The sequence below is a fragment of the Salmo trutta genome, chromosome 6, assembly GCF_901001165.1.
Source record: "Salmo trutta chromosome 6, fSalTru1.1, whole genome shotgun sequence".
NCBI lineage: Eukaryota > Metazoa > Chordata > Actinopteri > Salmoniformes > Salmonidae > Salmo > Salmo trutta.
The window spans coordinates 91899-108809 of NC_042962.1; the positions used below are offsets into that span (position 1 = coordinate 91899).

The 16911-nt window shown below is 41.5% G+C and overlaps 1 protein-coding gene across 1 annotated transcript in view; it reads right to left on the reverse strand.

Annotated features, from left to right (window-relative positions):
- LOC115195284 (piggyBac transposable element-derived protein 4-like) overlaps positions 1–16911 on the reverse strand; it is a 68141-nt gene that overhangs the window by 49038 nt on the left and 2192 nt on the right. The window contains exon 2 of the mRNA XM_029755051.1: positions 16538–16663. The gene's annotated coding sequence lies outside the window, so the exon portion shown is untranslated. The remainder of the gene's footprint in view (positions 1–16537; positions 16664–16911) is intronic.

A 16911-nucleotide genomic window follows, 5' to 3' on the forward strand; every position in this document is an offset into this window, starting at 1 on the left:
CATGCAATACTTTCACAATTGACAAAAAAAAGCATTGGATATGTCATTTTGCAAAAAAAGAAAAAAAAAAGTCACTTTTTTCCTATGAAATCATATTCAAAATGCACAAAACATATGCCTTGTGCACAAGCAAAAGCAACCCAAAAAACGACGTCAATAAAAAACGTCAGAAGCATGTTCATACAGCTCTTATACATGTGTAATTGACATAACAATCGAAAAAAAATCGAAAAACGGTCCAGAAACCACTTTTTTATAAGGTGATAAGTTTTCAAAAAATGTTTAATTTTATCAAAATCTTAGACTTGGGTAAGAATTGGGTATCATTTGCTGTATGAAAATCCAAGGTGGAGCGCGCTCGCCATCTAAAGGAAATTTGGGGTGTTACAATTGGCAATTGCCATCGGAAAATTGCCATATGATTGGCCCGGAGATGGGCCGCTTTGGGTGGTTTTTGCAATCGTGTGTATGATTCGTGCTGTGCCAATATGTTCCCATGTTATTTTGTCCAAATCAGGGGGGTATTCCCTTACAATGAAGACCACCAACATTGTATATGGCATTGAATGTCTACAATGTAGAAAACTGTATATTGGAGAAACCAGGAACTCCTTGGAAGCCAGACTCAAACAACATCTATATCATATAAGTAAAGAGTCGGTTAAAACCACACTATACACCCACTTTAGATCTCATCCAGTAGTTCAATTAAGAATAGCAGGGTTGGAATCTAACCAAGGGTGGTTGTTAAATTCAAATTTCTCAAACATACAACTAACTTACACCCTTTGAAAGATAAACATCTCCTTAATCTAACCACATTGTCCGATTTCAAAAAGGTTTTACGGCGAAAGCATAAAGTTAGGTTATGTTAGGAGAGTACATTGACAATAGCTGTGTGTAATGTATTGTCGATTCAAAGACAGGCGTCACCAAAACCATAAAATCAGCTAAAATTATGCACTAACCTTTTACAATCTCCATCAGATGACACTCCTAGGACATTATGTTAGACAATGCATGCATTTTTAGTTCTATCAAGTTCATATTTATATCTAAAAACAGCGTTTTACTATGGCGTTGATGTTCAGGAAATCGTTTCCCTCCAATAACCGGCAGTCAAGTCATGACAACAAAATAATTAATTAATATTAGAAAACATTGGTCAAATATTATATTGTCATTCAAAGAATTATAGATTTACATCTCTTGAACGCAATCGACTTGCCAGATTTAAAATTAACCTTACTGGGAAATCACACTTTGCAATAATCTGAGCACTGCAATACTATGTAAATAATCCATTACCTTTGATTCTCTTCATCAGATGTCACTTCTGTCATGACGTTGGCCTGTGGGTAAGGTTTATGACCCCCCCATAAATACCTTCTCCCTTCCCCTCTCTCTCTGACCCTACTGAAGGACTGGAATAGCCTGTGATAAATATAGAGTCTGGGAACATCAAACAAATAGGGAAAGGAACCATCTTTTGTTAATAAAACCAGTTGGAAATATGCTTGATAACGTAATGAGTATGTATGTCAGTTCATTGTTATCTGAGACATTATGATTGATGGCCGGACGACATAAACTGTACCGGAGAAAGTATACACCCTCTAGTTATCAGAGTCACATGGAATTGTTATGCAATTGAAATGTTTGATATTGAAATTGTTTGTTAGGAGATTAAATGTAATTTTAGCTTCCAAATGAGAGAATTGGGTTTTCATAGGGAAAGTGCCCTGCCGATCAGTGGCCAACCCTGTGAAGAGACATGGGGTTATAAACGATGAAACCCCTCCTTTCCCCCTCGCCACTATATAAGTCTTTGACGAAAAGACATTCACGTGTTCCAGTACGTGAGGACTGCAGCCTCTACGTTATAAGGACAGACACATATCAAGAACAGAACTAAGCCAACCTCGGCGTGAGCTATAGTATGAACTGGTATGAACTTTGAGCTTATTCACTACCGAAGTGATACTTCCTAGCCGTTGAGTTAGAGCTGTTAACGTGGGCTAGGAAAGGACGGACGACGGATCCAGTCTAACAACCAGACGAAGATACCACCACCATTGACATTCTTCCATTACCACTACAGGAAGATCTGTTGGCCAACCACGGCCAGCATCTACGACCAATCTACCGAAGCGCAGCTCAGAGTAAATATTTATTGCATTTTCCTTTTCCAAATGGGCGGTAATTTAGAATGCATAAGATAATGTATTTACGATAGCATAGCTGCTGTTTCTTTGTTCCTAAACCTTCCCGCTCTTTCATTCAAGCCCAACCCCCTTTTTCTTTGTGTAACCAGCCATGATACAGGCTCAGTCCACCAGGACGTTTTCTGTATGACATCAAGTGTATTCTGTGTATTTGTAATTCTGTGTGATTAGTTAGGTATTTAGTAAATAAATAATTAAACCCAATTTTGTATTGCTGATTCAACTTGTTAGCCAGGGTTCGTGAAGATAACCAAGAATTTACAACTTTCATGATGAGACTGAAAATAAGATAAGATTGACTGCTATCGATGTAAAATATTACTAAGTATTTTAAGAGTTTATTCAGAAGATAACAGCTCTATAAACGTTCTTCTGTGGTGCCCCGACTTTCTAGTTAATTACATTTACATGATTAGCTTAATCAGGTAATATTAATTACAGAGAAATAATTTTATAAGTTAGCATGTCATATCACTTAATCCGGCATAGCCAAAGACACGACATAATGGAGCCCCCGTGCGAGGAATCTAAAATAGGATGAAGCTTTCATTTTGATTCAGCCTATATAAAATTGAAAAGCAGATTACATAATATACCAAGTTGATTATATACATTATGGGAATTGTAGATCGGAATTATTGGTGCGTGTGTGTTCTGGAGAATCGCCTCAGTGTTGTGCTCTGAGGTAGTCAGTGGGTAGCATACCCTATACAGTTCTGTATGAGGACTGATAAAGCTATCTGATAAATAGCGCGTTTGGCCAAACGCAGGGCTATTTCTGCCTCGCGCGTTTCAGACGCGTGTTGGCTAGGTCATTATTAATTTCTCGAGCGAGGACAAAGACCCAGCCGATTGAAATTTAGGAGAGATTAGCTTGACCAGTTTATAAGTATCTCTTTGTCTGTCTCTCGCGTTTCGATGCGAGGAGACCACGGTGCATTTTGTTGTTTACCGCGAGTTCCGGTTAAAACATCGTCAAATATCGCCGAAAAGGGTTTGAACATAATACGTTATAAGTAAAACCTTTCCCTTGCCAAGGGAATCCTATGTGAGCATTTTTCAGGCATCAAGTAGCATTAGCTTGCTCGAGATGCTAAGCTAACAAAAGGGAAAACAGCCATTTTGTTTGTGCCACATTGTAATTCATCCGACTTGCGGAACGAAAGTCCTGCCCTGGGTACTTCCGTTGATTACAACGTGTGCCAGCAGACTCCCCTATGAGAGTCACCAGTACTTTTCTTCAAATAATTAGTCAGGTGACACTCAAGTCGTTACTCGTGATATCCAGATGGATATCGATGTCTTATTCAATTGAACTAATAAGTGAAATTGCCAGATTTACATTCTCAAGTGGATCTTTAAAAAAAAAAAAAAATTATCCAAATTGATGAGTTTTCTAAATGAGACATTGTAATCTTTTTTCCACATTAACCTAGATGAATAAACCTCTCAGGTTAATTAAAGTTTAAATCCCAAATAGCCTATACAGGTTTGATTTATCATTAAAATTGATCAAACAGTAAAATTTGGTTTTTGCAAAACCCATTCAGTAACCCAGTACTGACAGAAGTCCCGCCCCAGCGGGAATCCCATGTGGCTTCGGCCCAAGGTGTACCATAGGGGGGAGTGTTCCCAACATTTGATCTACTGTTTACACTTATGATATCCAATCACTGGAGATTGTATGGATTATCATCTCATTCAATTTAATAAATTAAATTGTTTAACATACCTTAATGTTCTTGCAATCAAATGAGACACTTTTAAACTTCCCATATTAAACTGTTAGGGTATAGGGGGCAGTATTTTCACGGCTGGATAAAAAAATGTACCCGATTTAATCTGGTTACTAATCCTACCCAGTAACTACAATATGCATATACTTATTATATATGGATAGAAAACACCCTAAAGTTTCAAAAACTGTTTGAATGGTGTCTGTGAGTATAACAGAACTCATTTGGCAGGCAAAACCCTGAGACAGATTCTGACAGGAAGTGGATACCTGATGTGTTGAATTGACTTTAAGCCTATACCATTGAAAAACAAAGGGGCTGAGGAATATTTTGGCACTTCCTATTGCTTCCACAAGATGTCCCCAGCCTTTACAAAGTGTTTTGAGTCTTCTACAGTGAGATCTGAGTGAAGAAGAGCCTTGGAACGTGATGGCCCATTAGACACCTGGCGCGCGAGTTGATGGTGGGTACTCTCATTCCGAAACGTTTTAAAAGAGAACCCAATGGTCCGCCTTGAATTTTATTCATGTTCTGGTTAAAAAAGGCCCTAATGATTTATGCGATACAACGTTTGACATGTTTGAACGAACGTAAATATATTTTTTCCGTTCTTGAAGTGAAGTGAAGTCCGGCTGGCTTAGATCATGTTCTACAACACGGAGGTTTTTGGACATAAATTATGAGCTTTTTTGAACAAAACTACATTCGTTATGGACCTGGGATTCTTTGGAAGTGACATCTGATGAAGAGAATCAAAGGTAATGGATTATTTACATAGTATTTTCGATTTTAGATCTCTCCAACATGGCGGTTAGTCTGTATCGCAATGCGTATTTTTCTGGCGCAGTGCTCAGATTATTGCAAAGTGTGATTTCCCAGTAAGGTTAATTTTAAATCTGGCAAGTCCATTGCGTTCAAGAGATGTAAATCTATAATTCTTTGAATGACAATATAATATTTGACCAATGTTTTCTAATATTAATTAATTATTTTGTTGTCATGACTTGACTGCCGGTATTGGAGGGAAACGATTTCCTGAACATCAACGCCATAGTAAAACGCTGTTTTTAGATATAAATATGAACTTGATAGAACTAAAAATGCATGCATTGTCTAACATAATGTCCTAGGAGTGTCATCTGATGGAGATTGTAAAAGGTTAGTGCATAATTTTAGCTGATTTTATGGTTTTGGTGACGCCTGTCTTTGAATCGACAATACACTACACACAGCTATTGTCAATGTACTCTCCTAACATAACCTAACTTTATGCTTTCCCCGTAAAACCTTTTTGAAATCGGAAAACGTGGTTAGATTAAGGAGATGTTTATCTTTCAAAGGCTGTAAGTTAGTTGTATGTTTGAGAAATTTGAATTTTGACATTTATTTGGTTTCAAATTTGCCGCTCTTGAAATGCACCTGCTGTTGATAGGGTGCGCCACGGGTGGCACGCTAACGTCACACATAGCCCCAAGAAGTTAACCTGGATGAAGCAATCTCAGGTTAATTCAAGTTTAATACCCAGATAGCCTACCCAGGTATGAGTAATCATTGGCATTGATTAATTCATTCAATTTGCTTTTGCAAATTCATTCACATCCAACTTCCACATTACTGGTACAGTACTGATGGTTCGTCAACATCTATAAATAGATTAAACTTGTCTTTGCAGCTTCCAATGAATTCCAAACCCAAACATTGAAAAAAAAATAGGAAAATCTTTCCTCTAAATTTTTCTAATAATGTGCAAGCTACCAAAGGAGGTGGTTACCACTCCTCCACTAATTAGTGAACCTCCACCCATAAAAGGATTGATCTCTGACCTAAGCAGCGATACCAACCCTAATTATGCCATTAGTGAAAAATCAGCCGAAATTGCGAACGCTGTCCAAAATCAACCATCAAACACAGGCTTTGTGACGGTTCTCTCCACTTTAGCACTTATGTATCGCCATCAAAGGTTGGCATCGATCCAATACCACAGTGCACAGCTGAAGCACGTGCAAGACATGGCTAACATGAGGGCACAGGTGGAGAGAACTGAGCAACTATTGACAAAAGCAGGAAATGAAAACATTCTGCTAGTCGAGGAACTGCATTTGAAATCGGAACAATTAAAAGTAATTGCAAATACTTATGACGACGAACAAGCACAAGCTCTTCAACAAAATCATAGGCTACAGGAACAAAATCATATGCTACAGGAACAACTCGATTTAGCTAAAACTAAATACGATGATGTCCACGCCAAACTAGATAAATCTGAAGAGTTATCTACAAACAGGAGCGCTCAACTTGACAACATGCATGCTGTTTTGTTGAATGTTACTCAAAATAACACGGTGCTCCTCAAAGCGCTGCAGACCAAAGACGATCAGTTAATGAACACAGTGACAAAGTTGGATGATAAATCAGCAGAACTTATTGAAGTTGCTGACCAATTGAATGATGAGAGAACTCAGGTGATGAGGATGGAAATATTGATTTCTAAGCAAGCAGAGGAAATCTCATCACTGAATCTCTCGCTCCGTACTCGAGACCTCTATCTGCAAACCATGACAGATAAGTTTGAGACCGAAAGGTGCAGGTGTGACACTCACGTGTCCAAAATTGGTACTCTAAGCGCTCAAGTGGACTCTGCAATGCAGCAGAAGACCACCCTTAGGTACCATCTGGAGGAAATGCAGAATGGTCACGCTCTACATCATGACTACCCATCCAAGCAACCGGAGTCCGGTACTCAAAGGAGTGAAGACGATAGGTTTCAGACATTGCATCCATCATGTGTCCCTCAGTCTTCTCCTCTTGGCCATTCGGCACTGAGTAATATGGAGCCTCTTGGCCAACAAAGCCAAAGCTTGGCTTCTCCTCTTGGCCTTTCGGCCCCAATTTCTCCACAGGATGAAGCCAATCCTCTCCGCCCGCTTGGCGCGGAATACCTTGACAAACTCGTCAAGAATTTCCCCACCTTTGACCCCGTTCCAGGTCAGCCAAACGATACTGAGACGTTCCTAGCTGACATAGAGGACGCGTTGGGTGGCTACCCGAACGCTACGGGTTCTGACAGGGTTTACCTGTTGAAGCGAACGTCGAATAGACACGTGACGAGGTTCATTCGCCTACAACAGCAACACGTGCTAAATGACTACGCTAAACTTGCCACAGCTTTGAAATTAGAATTCAGTGGTTCTGCGACTCGCAAACACGATAGCTCACTGGCTAACACGGTCAAACAAGCTCGAAACGAACACCCACAAGCTTTCTATCATAGGCTTCGTTCAGCTTACTTTGGCCTACTCACGGAAACAGGAATGGAAGAGCTGTTACCATTCAAACAAATGTTCCTGTCGAACATGTATCCCACCTTCATTACCTACTTGGGCCCTGCAGCCCACGTTGGCTTGCCTATCTTACAACTCAGAGAGCTTGCAAGCACAGCTTTTGAGGCATCAAAAGTTCACAACGCTAAGAGCCCTGACCACTCGGTTTTGAAGCTTAACCAGGAGCACTCACTCCAGTTAGAGGGTGCATTATCAGGTATTGGAGCGTCGAGAGATGACGCACAACAACAGTTTCTACCACGAAACCATGATTCCAATAACCTCTGCGGTCGAAATAACTGTAAAGTACGTAGCCATCAACATGACTACCGCTACAATCGACCCGTTCGCTACGTTCCTGCACCCAACCCACAAAAAGTGTCAGAGCACAAGGGTAACAAAGGGTTGAAGGACGATCAAAACGTAGACCAATGTTCTCCAGAAGTCCAACTACGGGAAGAACTTAACCTGTTTGGGGTAGGGGGCAGTATTGAGAATTTTGGAAAAAATATGTTCCCATTTTTAACTGCCTCCTACACCAACTCAGAAGCTAGAATATGCATATTATTGTTCAGGTTTGGATAGAAAACACTCTGAATTTTCTAAAACTGTTTGAATGGTGTCTGTGAGTATAACAGAACTCCTATGGCAGGCAAAAACCTGACAAGGTTTCAAGCAGGAAGTACCCTGTCTGACAAGGAGTCGTGCGTCTTGCATCTTTTTATTGAAAAGTAAGGATCTTAGCTGTAACGTGACAATTCCCAGGGCTCCAATAGGCTCTCAGAGCCCGCGAAATAACTGAAGGTTTACGAGGGAGCCTCAGGCTGAAACACATTATCACCTTTTGTAAGTGGCTGCTCCGAGGACCTTTGAATGATGCGCGTGCATGAGTCGCTTCTGAGGAGAAATTTTATTCGGCTGTTTAGGCTCAATGCATACTCCCGGTCGGAATATTATCACTAATCTACGAGTTGAATGGCATAAAAATTGGTTTTAAACAGCGGTTGACATGCTTCGAAGTACGGTAATGGAATATTTAGACATTTTTGACACGCCAATGCGCCATGCGCGAGACCGTGAAGAAGCATTCTAGAACTCACGAACAAAACGTCGCTGTTTGGATATAACGATGGATTATTTGGGACCAAACCAACAGTTGTTATTGAAGTAGAAGTCCTGGCAGTGTATTCTGATGAAGAACAAGCAAGGTAAGAACATTTTTCTTATAGGAAATGTGATTTTGGTGGATGCTGACCTGGGTGGGTATCTAAATAGCTAGCCCTGTAATGCCGGGCTATGTACTTAGATTATTGCAAAATGTGCTTCATCCGAAAAGCTATTTTAAAATCGGACATATCGAGTGCATAGAGGAGTAATGTATCTATAATTCTTAAAATAATTGTTATGCTTTTTGTGAACGTTTATCGTGAGTAATTTAGCAAACTGTTAGTAAATTCAACGGAAGTTTGCCGGGGGTTATGCGTTTTCTGAACGTCACATGCTAATGCAAAAAGCTGTTTTTTGATATAAATATGAACTTGATTGAACAGACATGCATGTATTGTATAACACAATGTCCTAGGTGTGTCATCTGATGAAGATCATCAAAGGTTAGTGCTGCATTTAGCTGTGGTTTGGGTTTTTGTGACATTATATGCTAGCTTGAAAAATGGCTGTCTGATTTTTTCTGGCTGGGCACTCTGCTGACATAATCTAATGTTTTGCTTTCGTTGTAAAGCCTTTTTGAAATCGGACAGTGGGGTTAGATTAACGAGATTCTTGTCTTTAAATAGCTGTAAAATAGTCATATGTTTGAGAAATTGAAGTAATAGTATTTCTAAAGATTCAAAAATCGCTCCACTGGAATTTCAGTAGCTGTTACGTAGGTGGGACGAAATCGTCCCACATACCCGAGAGAGGTTAAGCGAGAACAATTTGAGAAAAGGGTAAAAGATAAGTCACAAGGACTAGACGGGGAATTACCGGACACCAGGTCCGCAGGAATTAACACCCATAGCAAGGACGTTAAAGTTCAAATTTCTCCCGCTCTCATTCAAGACCCTATCCAGGGCCCGCTTGATCAAGAAACAAGCCCCCGGGCTCGGTCTATAGACTCCGATACAAAAGTTGCGAAGGTAAAGGTCAAACGCTTAGTTAAAGCCAAGCCCACTCAAAATCGGAAAAGTCAATCTGCTTCCATCTTGAACAGACATGGCACATCACGTCGTTGCGAACGACCACTCCACTTTGTCGGGAATATGTCCACTAACCACGAATCTAAACGGCCATACCTGGAAACAGTCCTGGAGGACTGCTTAGCTTGTCATGCGCTAATTGATTCGCGTGCGACAATATCACTCATCTCTCAAACATTGTTTGATGATCTCAAAAAGGCTTTGAAGCCAACTAAACGTTGGTTAACCTCTCTGGGCTATGTGGGACGATTTCGTCCCACCTACGTAACAGCCACTTCAATCCAGTGGCGCGATTTTTGAATCGTTAGAAATGCTATAACTTCAATTTCTCAAACATATGACTATTTCACAGCTATTTAAAGACAAGAATCTCGTTAATCTAACCCCACTGTCCGATTTCAAAAAGGCTTTACAACAAAAGCAAAACATTAGATTATGTCAGCAGAGTACCCAGCCAGAAATAATCACACAGCCATTTTTCAAGCTAGCATATCATGTCACATAAACCCAAACCATATCTAAATGCAGCACTAACCTTTGATGATCTTCATCAGATGACACACCTAGGACATTGTGTTATACAATACATGCATGTCTGTTCAATCAAGTTCATATTTATATCAAAAAACAGCTTTTTGCATTAGCATGTGACGTTCAGAAAACGCATAACCCCCGCAAACTTCCGTTGAATTTACTAACAGTTTGCTAAATTACTCACGATAAACGTTCACAAAAAGCATAACAATTATTTTAAGAATTATAGATACATTACTCCTCTATGCACTCGATATGTCCGATTTTAAAATAGCTTTTCGGATGAAGCACATTTTGCAATAATCTAAGTACATAGCCCGGCATTACAGGGCTAGCTATTTAGATACCCACCCAGGTCAGCATCCACCAAAATCACATTTCCTATAAGAAAAATGTTCTTACCTTGCTTGTTCTTCATCAGAATACACTGCCAGGTCTTCTACTTCAATAACAAATGTTGGTTTGGTCCCAAATAATCCATCGTTATGTTCCAACAGCGACGTTTTGTTCGTGAGTTCTAGAATGCTTCTTCGCGGTGTCGCGCATGGCGCATTGGCGTGTCAAAAATGTCTAAATATTCCATTACCGTACTTCGAAGCATGTCAACCGCTGTTTAAAACCAATTTTTATGCCATTTATGTCATAGAGAAGTGTTAATATTCCGACCGGGAGTATGCATTGAGCCTAAACAGCCGAATAAAATTTCTCCTCAGAAGCGACTCATGCACGCGCATCATTGAAAGGTCCTCCGAGCATCCACTTACAAAAGGCGATAATATATTTCAACCTGAGGTTCCCTCGTAAACCTTCAGTTATTTCGCGGGCTCTGAGAGCCTATTGGAGCCCTGGGAATTGTCACGTTACAGCTAAGATCCTTACTTTTCAATAAAAAGAGGTAAGACGCACGACTCCTTGTCAGACAGGGTACTTCCTGCTTGAAGCCTTGTCAGGTTTTTGCCTGCCATAGGAGTTCTGTTATACTCACAGACACCATTCAAACAGTTTTAGAAAATTCAGAGTGTTTTCTATCCAAACCTGAACAATAATATGCATATTCTAGCTTCTGAGTTGGTGTAGGAGGCAGTTAAAAATGGGAACATATTTTTTCCAAAAATTCTCAATACTGCCCCCTATGCCAAAGAGGTTAAAAGTGGAACGATGCGACACTACACTTCGAGGGGTCACTCAGACTACCTCGCCTCTCACATTGAGAGTCATGCTGAAACTACACTTCCAGGACGTATCGCTCGTTCATCCTGTGTATGTTACCAGCCTCGAAACTGTAACCCTGCTACTTGGAGCAGACTTGATGGATCGGTTACTCCCATTGATGGATTGGAAAACCAACCAGGTATGGTCACAGGCCACAGTGCCTTCTCCACTGACCACACTGTCTTCCCCTAACGCTAGCTGCAACGCAGTCCTTCACGAGGGGTATCTGTCAAAAGCACCCCTTGGGAAAAAGACGTGTAGAAACCTCTTGGTGTAGAATCCGATCCAAGGAGATATTACGATATCTCGACACATTCCATCAGCCAATCTGATTGACCATTCTTTTCATGATTTCGAGCCAGCTGTCTCTGTGAATGAGCAACTTCCCTCCTTCTTGCAGTCGTGCAATACGGTAGTTGAGATGAACTTCTCTGGCCCTTCGGACACTTCCGCAAGCACTGCGGCCGTCTCAGCAAGAAAAACATTGATGTGCAGAGTACACTCTGCTTCCGATGATACACCTTCTGCTTTGTTGGGGACTGTCACCCCTTACAATGACACTAATGGCGTCAGTCCAGCAACTGACCCGATGACTCCCACTGGTGAAACACTTTGCGATATCACAGACCGATATCCTCGTCTCAGTTTGCAGGTACTGAAGAGGTTGCCACACGCGGAAGCGGTGGTGACTGACAGACCTCGACAGCCACTGAGGGTGTTGAAGCACAAACACCAGGAGATTTGGTTGAAAGGTTACAGTCATTCTCATAATAACGCGGCCACTGACAACTCGTACATAGGGTCCGACCTTCTCGTTTGCGCCTCGGACACCAACACCACCCGCTGGTGGGGGGTTCCCGAGACACAAAGGGGGGAATAGTAGCCCAGACCCATGATGAGCCTCATCGAGGCCGGTGGGGGGGTCGAGACTACGGACAACACCGTACGAGGCCGCCAGAGCATAAATCAAATCTAGTTGTAAACTCCCCTATGAGAACAGTGAGGAGCAGACAGGCCCCTAGACGGGGATTATCTTAGAACACATCTAAGATAGTACTGAGGTGTACCACACTGGTCGTAAAGGAAGTCCAGTGGACTTGTCCACCTCCAAAACAAATGGCAACAATAATCATTCCTTGCCATGTGTAGGTTCAACTACAATACAACTAGTAATATGCTCCAATCATGTGTTCCGGTAGATAATATTTCAGAATAAATCGGTAGGACAACTGGACCCCTTGAATACCAGTACCAATACCACAGTCAGTCCAGCAACACTCAGTAAGAGGATTAGTAACCTCACAAGTTAAATTGCTATTGATAATAGCGACATAGGAGTCACTCAGAGTGCAACACGGGGAAGGGAATCTCCATTGCACTCCTCCAATGGTTAACACATGCCACTAATAAATAGAACCCTCCGTTCAGGAGAAAAGTTATTAGAAGTCATGAACCATGATCACACCACGTACGACTGGTCCAATACTTAGAGTACTTCCGTCGTGAGGTTAGCTCCTCCGTGGATAACATAGCTATGAAATAGACTTCATACCTACCGCCACTACAATAGTGGAAGACACCGTGACTTGTAGAAAACTACTACAGACTCCCTTGACACCAATTCTGACTGACCTCCAGGCATTGACCTGAAAATTACCTGACTACGTCAGACTCATTCTGAACAAGTTGTAATCTGCCAGGATACTTGGTTATCTTCCCTTGACATGCGCGATTGTGTAAGCATAAACGCACATGCACAACGGAACATCCAATTAGGATTTATGCTAGGATCACTTAAGGGTCCAAACAAAATACCAGCCTTAGTAAAGTTGAACATTTACTTCTAGGCCTTTGACTCTACAGCACTCACCAGTTTTCTAACCAGAAGTCCATAGGTCATCCTGTAGACTGCCCAAAACTAGTGCCTCACAGCTGTAGACTTATCATATAGTTGTCAACTTAGGATAGTACCCTAAGCGCCACCCCGCAAATTAGGAAAGCCCTAGATATGACATTAGACAATGCCATGATAGGGTCATTTTGCCAAGACCATGGACGTAGATAGAATACAGTCCAATTAGATGATTAAGGTGGCATAACTATTTTGTTTTGTTTATGCTTTCATTAATTTTGTTTCATTTTCTTTGGCACATAGAAAGTGATAGAGCCATAAACAACTCCCCCATACAACCATCAGTTAGTGCCACAACGCCGCTCATTTGGGAGGAAATGTAATGATATATTTCATGAGTGTGTGTGCGTTGTTAACCTCTGCCTAAGTTACTGCCCAGATATTCCAGTCTGGACGACCAGACGACGGGCCCGGAACGGCGATCCCAATCCGGACATCCGCTGCCGAGTCATGGAACGGACATCTTCATTTGCAGAGACCCTACCCGGGTCGACCACCAGAGGGGGGACTGCAATAGCAACCATCAACTGGACATCTGCTGCCCAGCCTTGGAGCGGACTTCTTCATTTGCAGACACCCTACCCGGGTCGACCGCCAGATGGGGACCACAACGATGATCCACAACCAGGACAACCCACGTTCATTTTTATGTTGGTTTACAACATGCAGGTTAATCGCAAGATTGAACCCAACATGGGGGGACTGTCATGACGTTGGCCTGTGGGTAAGGTTTATGACCCCCCCATAAATACCTTCTCCCTTCCCCTCTCTCTCTGACCCTACTGAAGGACTGGAATAGCCTGTGTTAAATATAGAGTCTGGGAACATCAAACAAATAGGGAAAGGAACCATCTTTTGTTAATAAAACCAGTTGGAAATATGCTTGATAACGTAATGAGTATGTATGTCAGTTCATTGTTATCTGAGACATTATGATTGATGGCAGGACGACATAAACTGTACCGGAGAAAGTATACACCCTCTAGTTATCAGAGTCACATGGAATTGTTATGCAATTGAAATGTTTGATATTGAAATTGTTTGTTAGGAGATTAAATGTAATTTTAGCTTCCAAATGAGAGAATTGGGTTTTCATAGGGAAAGTGCCCTGCCGATCAGTGGCCAACCCTGTGAAGAGACATGGGGTTATAAACGATGAAACCCCTCCTTTCCCCCTCTCCACTATATAAGTCTTTGACGAAAAGACATTCACGTGTTCCAGTACGTGAGGACTGCAGCCTCTACGTTATAAGGACAGACATATATCAAGAACAGAACTAAGCCAACCTCGGCGTGAGCTATGGTATGAACTGGTATGAACTTTGAGCTTATTCACTACCGAAGTGATACTTCCTAGCCGTTGAGTTAGCGCTGCTAACGTGGGCTAGGAAAGGACGGACGACGGATCCAGTCTAACAACCAGACGAAGATACCTCCACCATTGACATTCTTCCATTACCACTACAGGAAAATCTGTTGGCCAACCACGGCCAGCATCTACGACCAATCTACCGAAGCGCAGCTCAGAGTAAATATTTATTGCATTTTCCTTTTCCAAATGGGCGGTAATTTAGAATGCATAAGATAATGTATTTACGATAGCATAGCTGCTGTTTCTTTGTTCCTAAACCTTCCCGCTCTTTCATTCAAGCCCAACCCCCTTTTTCTTTGTGTAACCAGCCATGATACAGGCTCAGTCCACCAGGACGTTTTCTGTATGACATCAAGTGTATTCTGTGTATTTGTAATTCTGTGTGATTAGTTAGGTATTTAGTAAATAAATAATTAAACCCAATTTTGTATTGCTGATTCAACTTGTTAGCCAGGGTTCGTGAAGATAACCAAGAATTTACAACTTTCATGATGAGACTGAAAATAAGATAAGATTGACTGCTATCGATGTAAAATATTACCAAGTATTGTAAGAGTTTATTCAGAAGATAACAGCTCTATAAACGTTCTTCTGTGGTGCCCCGACTTTCTAGTTAATTACATTTACATGATTAGCTTAATCAGGTAATATTAATTACAGAGAAATAATTTTATAAGTTAGCATGTCGTATCACTTAATCCGGCATAGCCAAAGACACGACACTTCCAAGGAATCCCAGGTCCATAACGAATGTAGTTTTGTTCAAAAAAGCTCATCATTTATGTCCAAAAAGCTCCATGTTGTTAGCACATGATCTAAGCCAGCCGGACTTCACTTCACTTCACGAACGGAAAAAATATATTTACGTTCGTTCAAACATGTCAAACGTTGTATAGCTTAAATCATTAGTGCCTTTTTTAACCAGAACATGAATAAAATTCAAGGCGGACCATTGGGATCTCTTTTAAAACGTTTCGGAACGAGAGTACCCACCATCAACTCGCGCGCCAGGGGTCTAATCGGCCATCACCGTTCCAAGTCTCTTATTCGGTCAGATCTCACAGTATAAGACTCAAAACACTTTGTAAAGGCTGTTGACATCTAGTGGAAGCCATAGGAAGTGCCAAAATATTCCTCAGCCCCTTTGTTTTTCAATGGCATAGGCTTAAATTCAATTCAACACATCAGGTATCCACTTCCTGTCAGAATCTGTCTCAGGGTTTTGCCTGCCAAATGAGTTCTGTTATACTCACAGACACCATTCAAACAGTTTTAGAAACTTTAGGGTGTTTTCTATCCATATATAATAAGTATATGCATATTCTAGTTACTGGGTAGGATTAGTAACCAGATTAAATCGGGTACATTTTTTTATCCAGCCGTGAAAATACTGCCCCCTATACCCTAACAGGTTAACCATTGTAATTCTAACCCTGACCTTAACACTAACCTTAACCATCCTAACCCTAGCCCTAATAATAACCCTAATCCTAATCCTAACCCTAACCTTAACCCTAAATTTAACCCCTATCCTAACCCTTACCCTAACCCTAATCCTAACCCTTTGGATTAAAAAATTGGGTACTAGTGATCCTACAGGCCTGAATTAATAGTATTAGAGAACCTTAACCATTCTAACTCTAACCCTGACCTTAACACTAACCTTAACCATCCTAACCTTAACCCTAACCTTAACCATTCTAACCTGACCCTAACCTTATCCTTAACCCTAACCCTGACCCTAGCTTCATAAAGATGTATCCTGAGGAGCTAGGTAATTAGAGAGCATGTGCCGGTGTACTGTCTGAGTGTTGCTTATCCTATTAGAGGAAAATGTTAATTTTACCTATCTTGATTCAGCCGTTAACGCTCTAACAAAGCCATGCTGCCTTATGCATATCTGTTCCATATCTCTTTAAAAATAAATGCCAGACACTCACTGAAGAGTATACAGGCCTTGACTAGTGGCCAACGAAATGCCTTCGCTCCTGGCAGAGCTACCTGTAAGCCACTGGCCTGCTGAATCAGTACCTTGACAGAATGAGTCGGGAAGTTCAGCCATTGACCGGCTGGTGGCCCTCGATGTCTCCGATGGAGTGTTGGTGAAATAGGCTTGGGATCGCTCGGCGCGCCGGAACCTGGTTGGGGCCTCGGAACCTGGAAGGGAGACCAGGTGCAGTTTGACAGGGTTGATATAAAAACCAGCTTCGGACAGTCTGCAGACACCCGACCCACGATCCTGGAAGGGAGGGGCCTCACTAGTTCTTGCCATCTAAACCACTGAGTGCGAAGGACTGACACTTGGTGTGGATGCATGACAACCGTAGAGGAGGTTATACTTCCTGGGTTTTTGTCTGCTCAAACTCTCAAGGCTGACTGACTGACATGCTTGGGATGGACACATG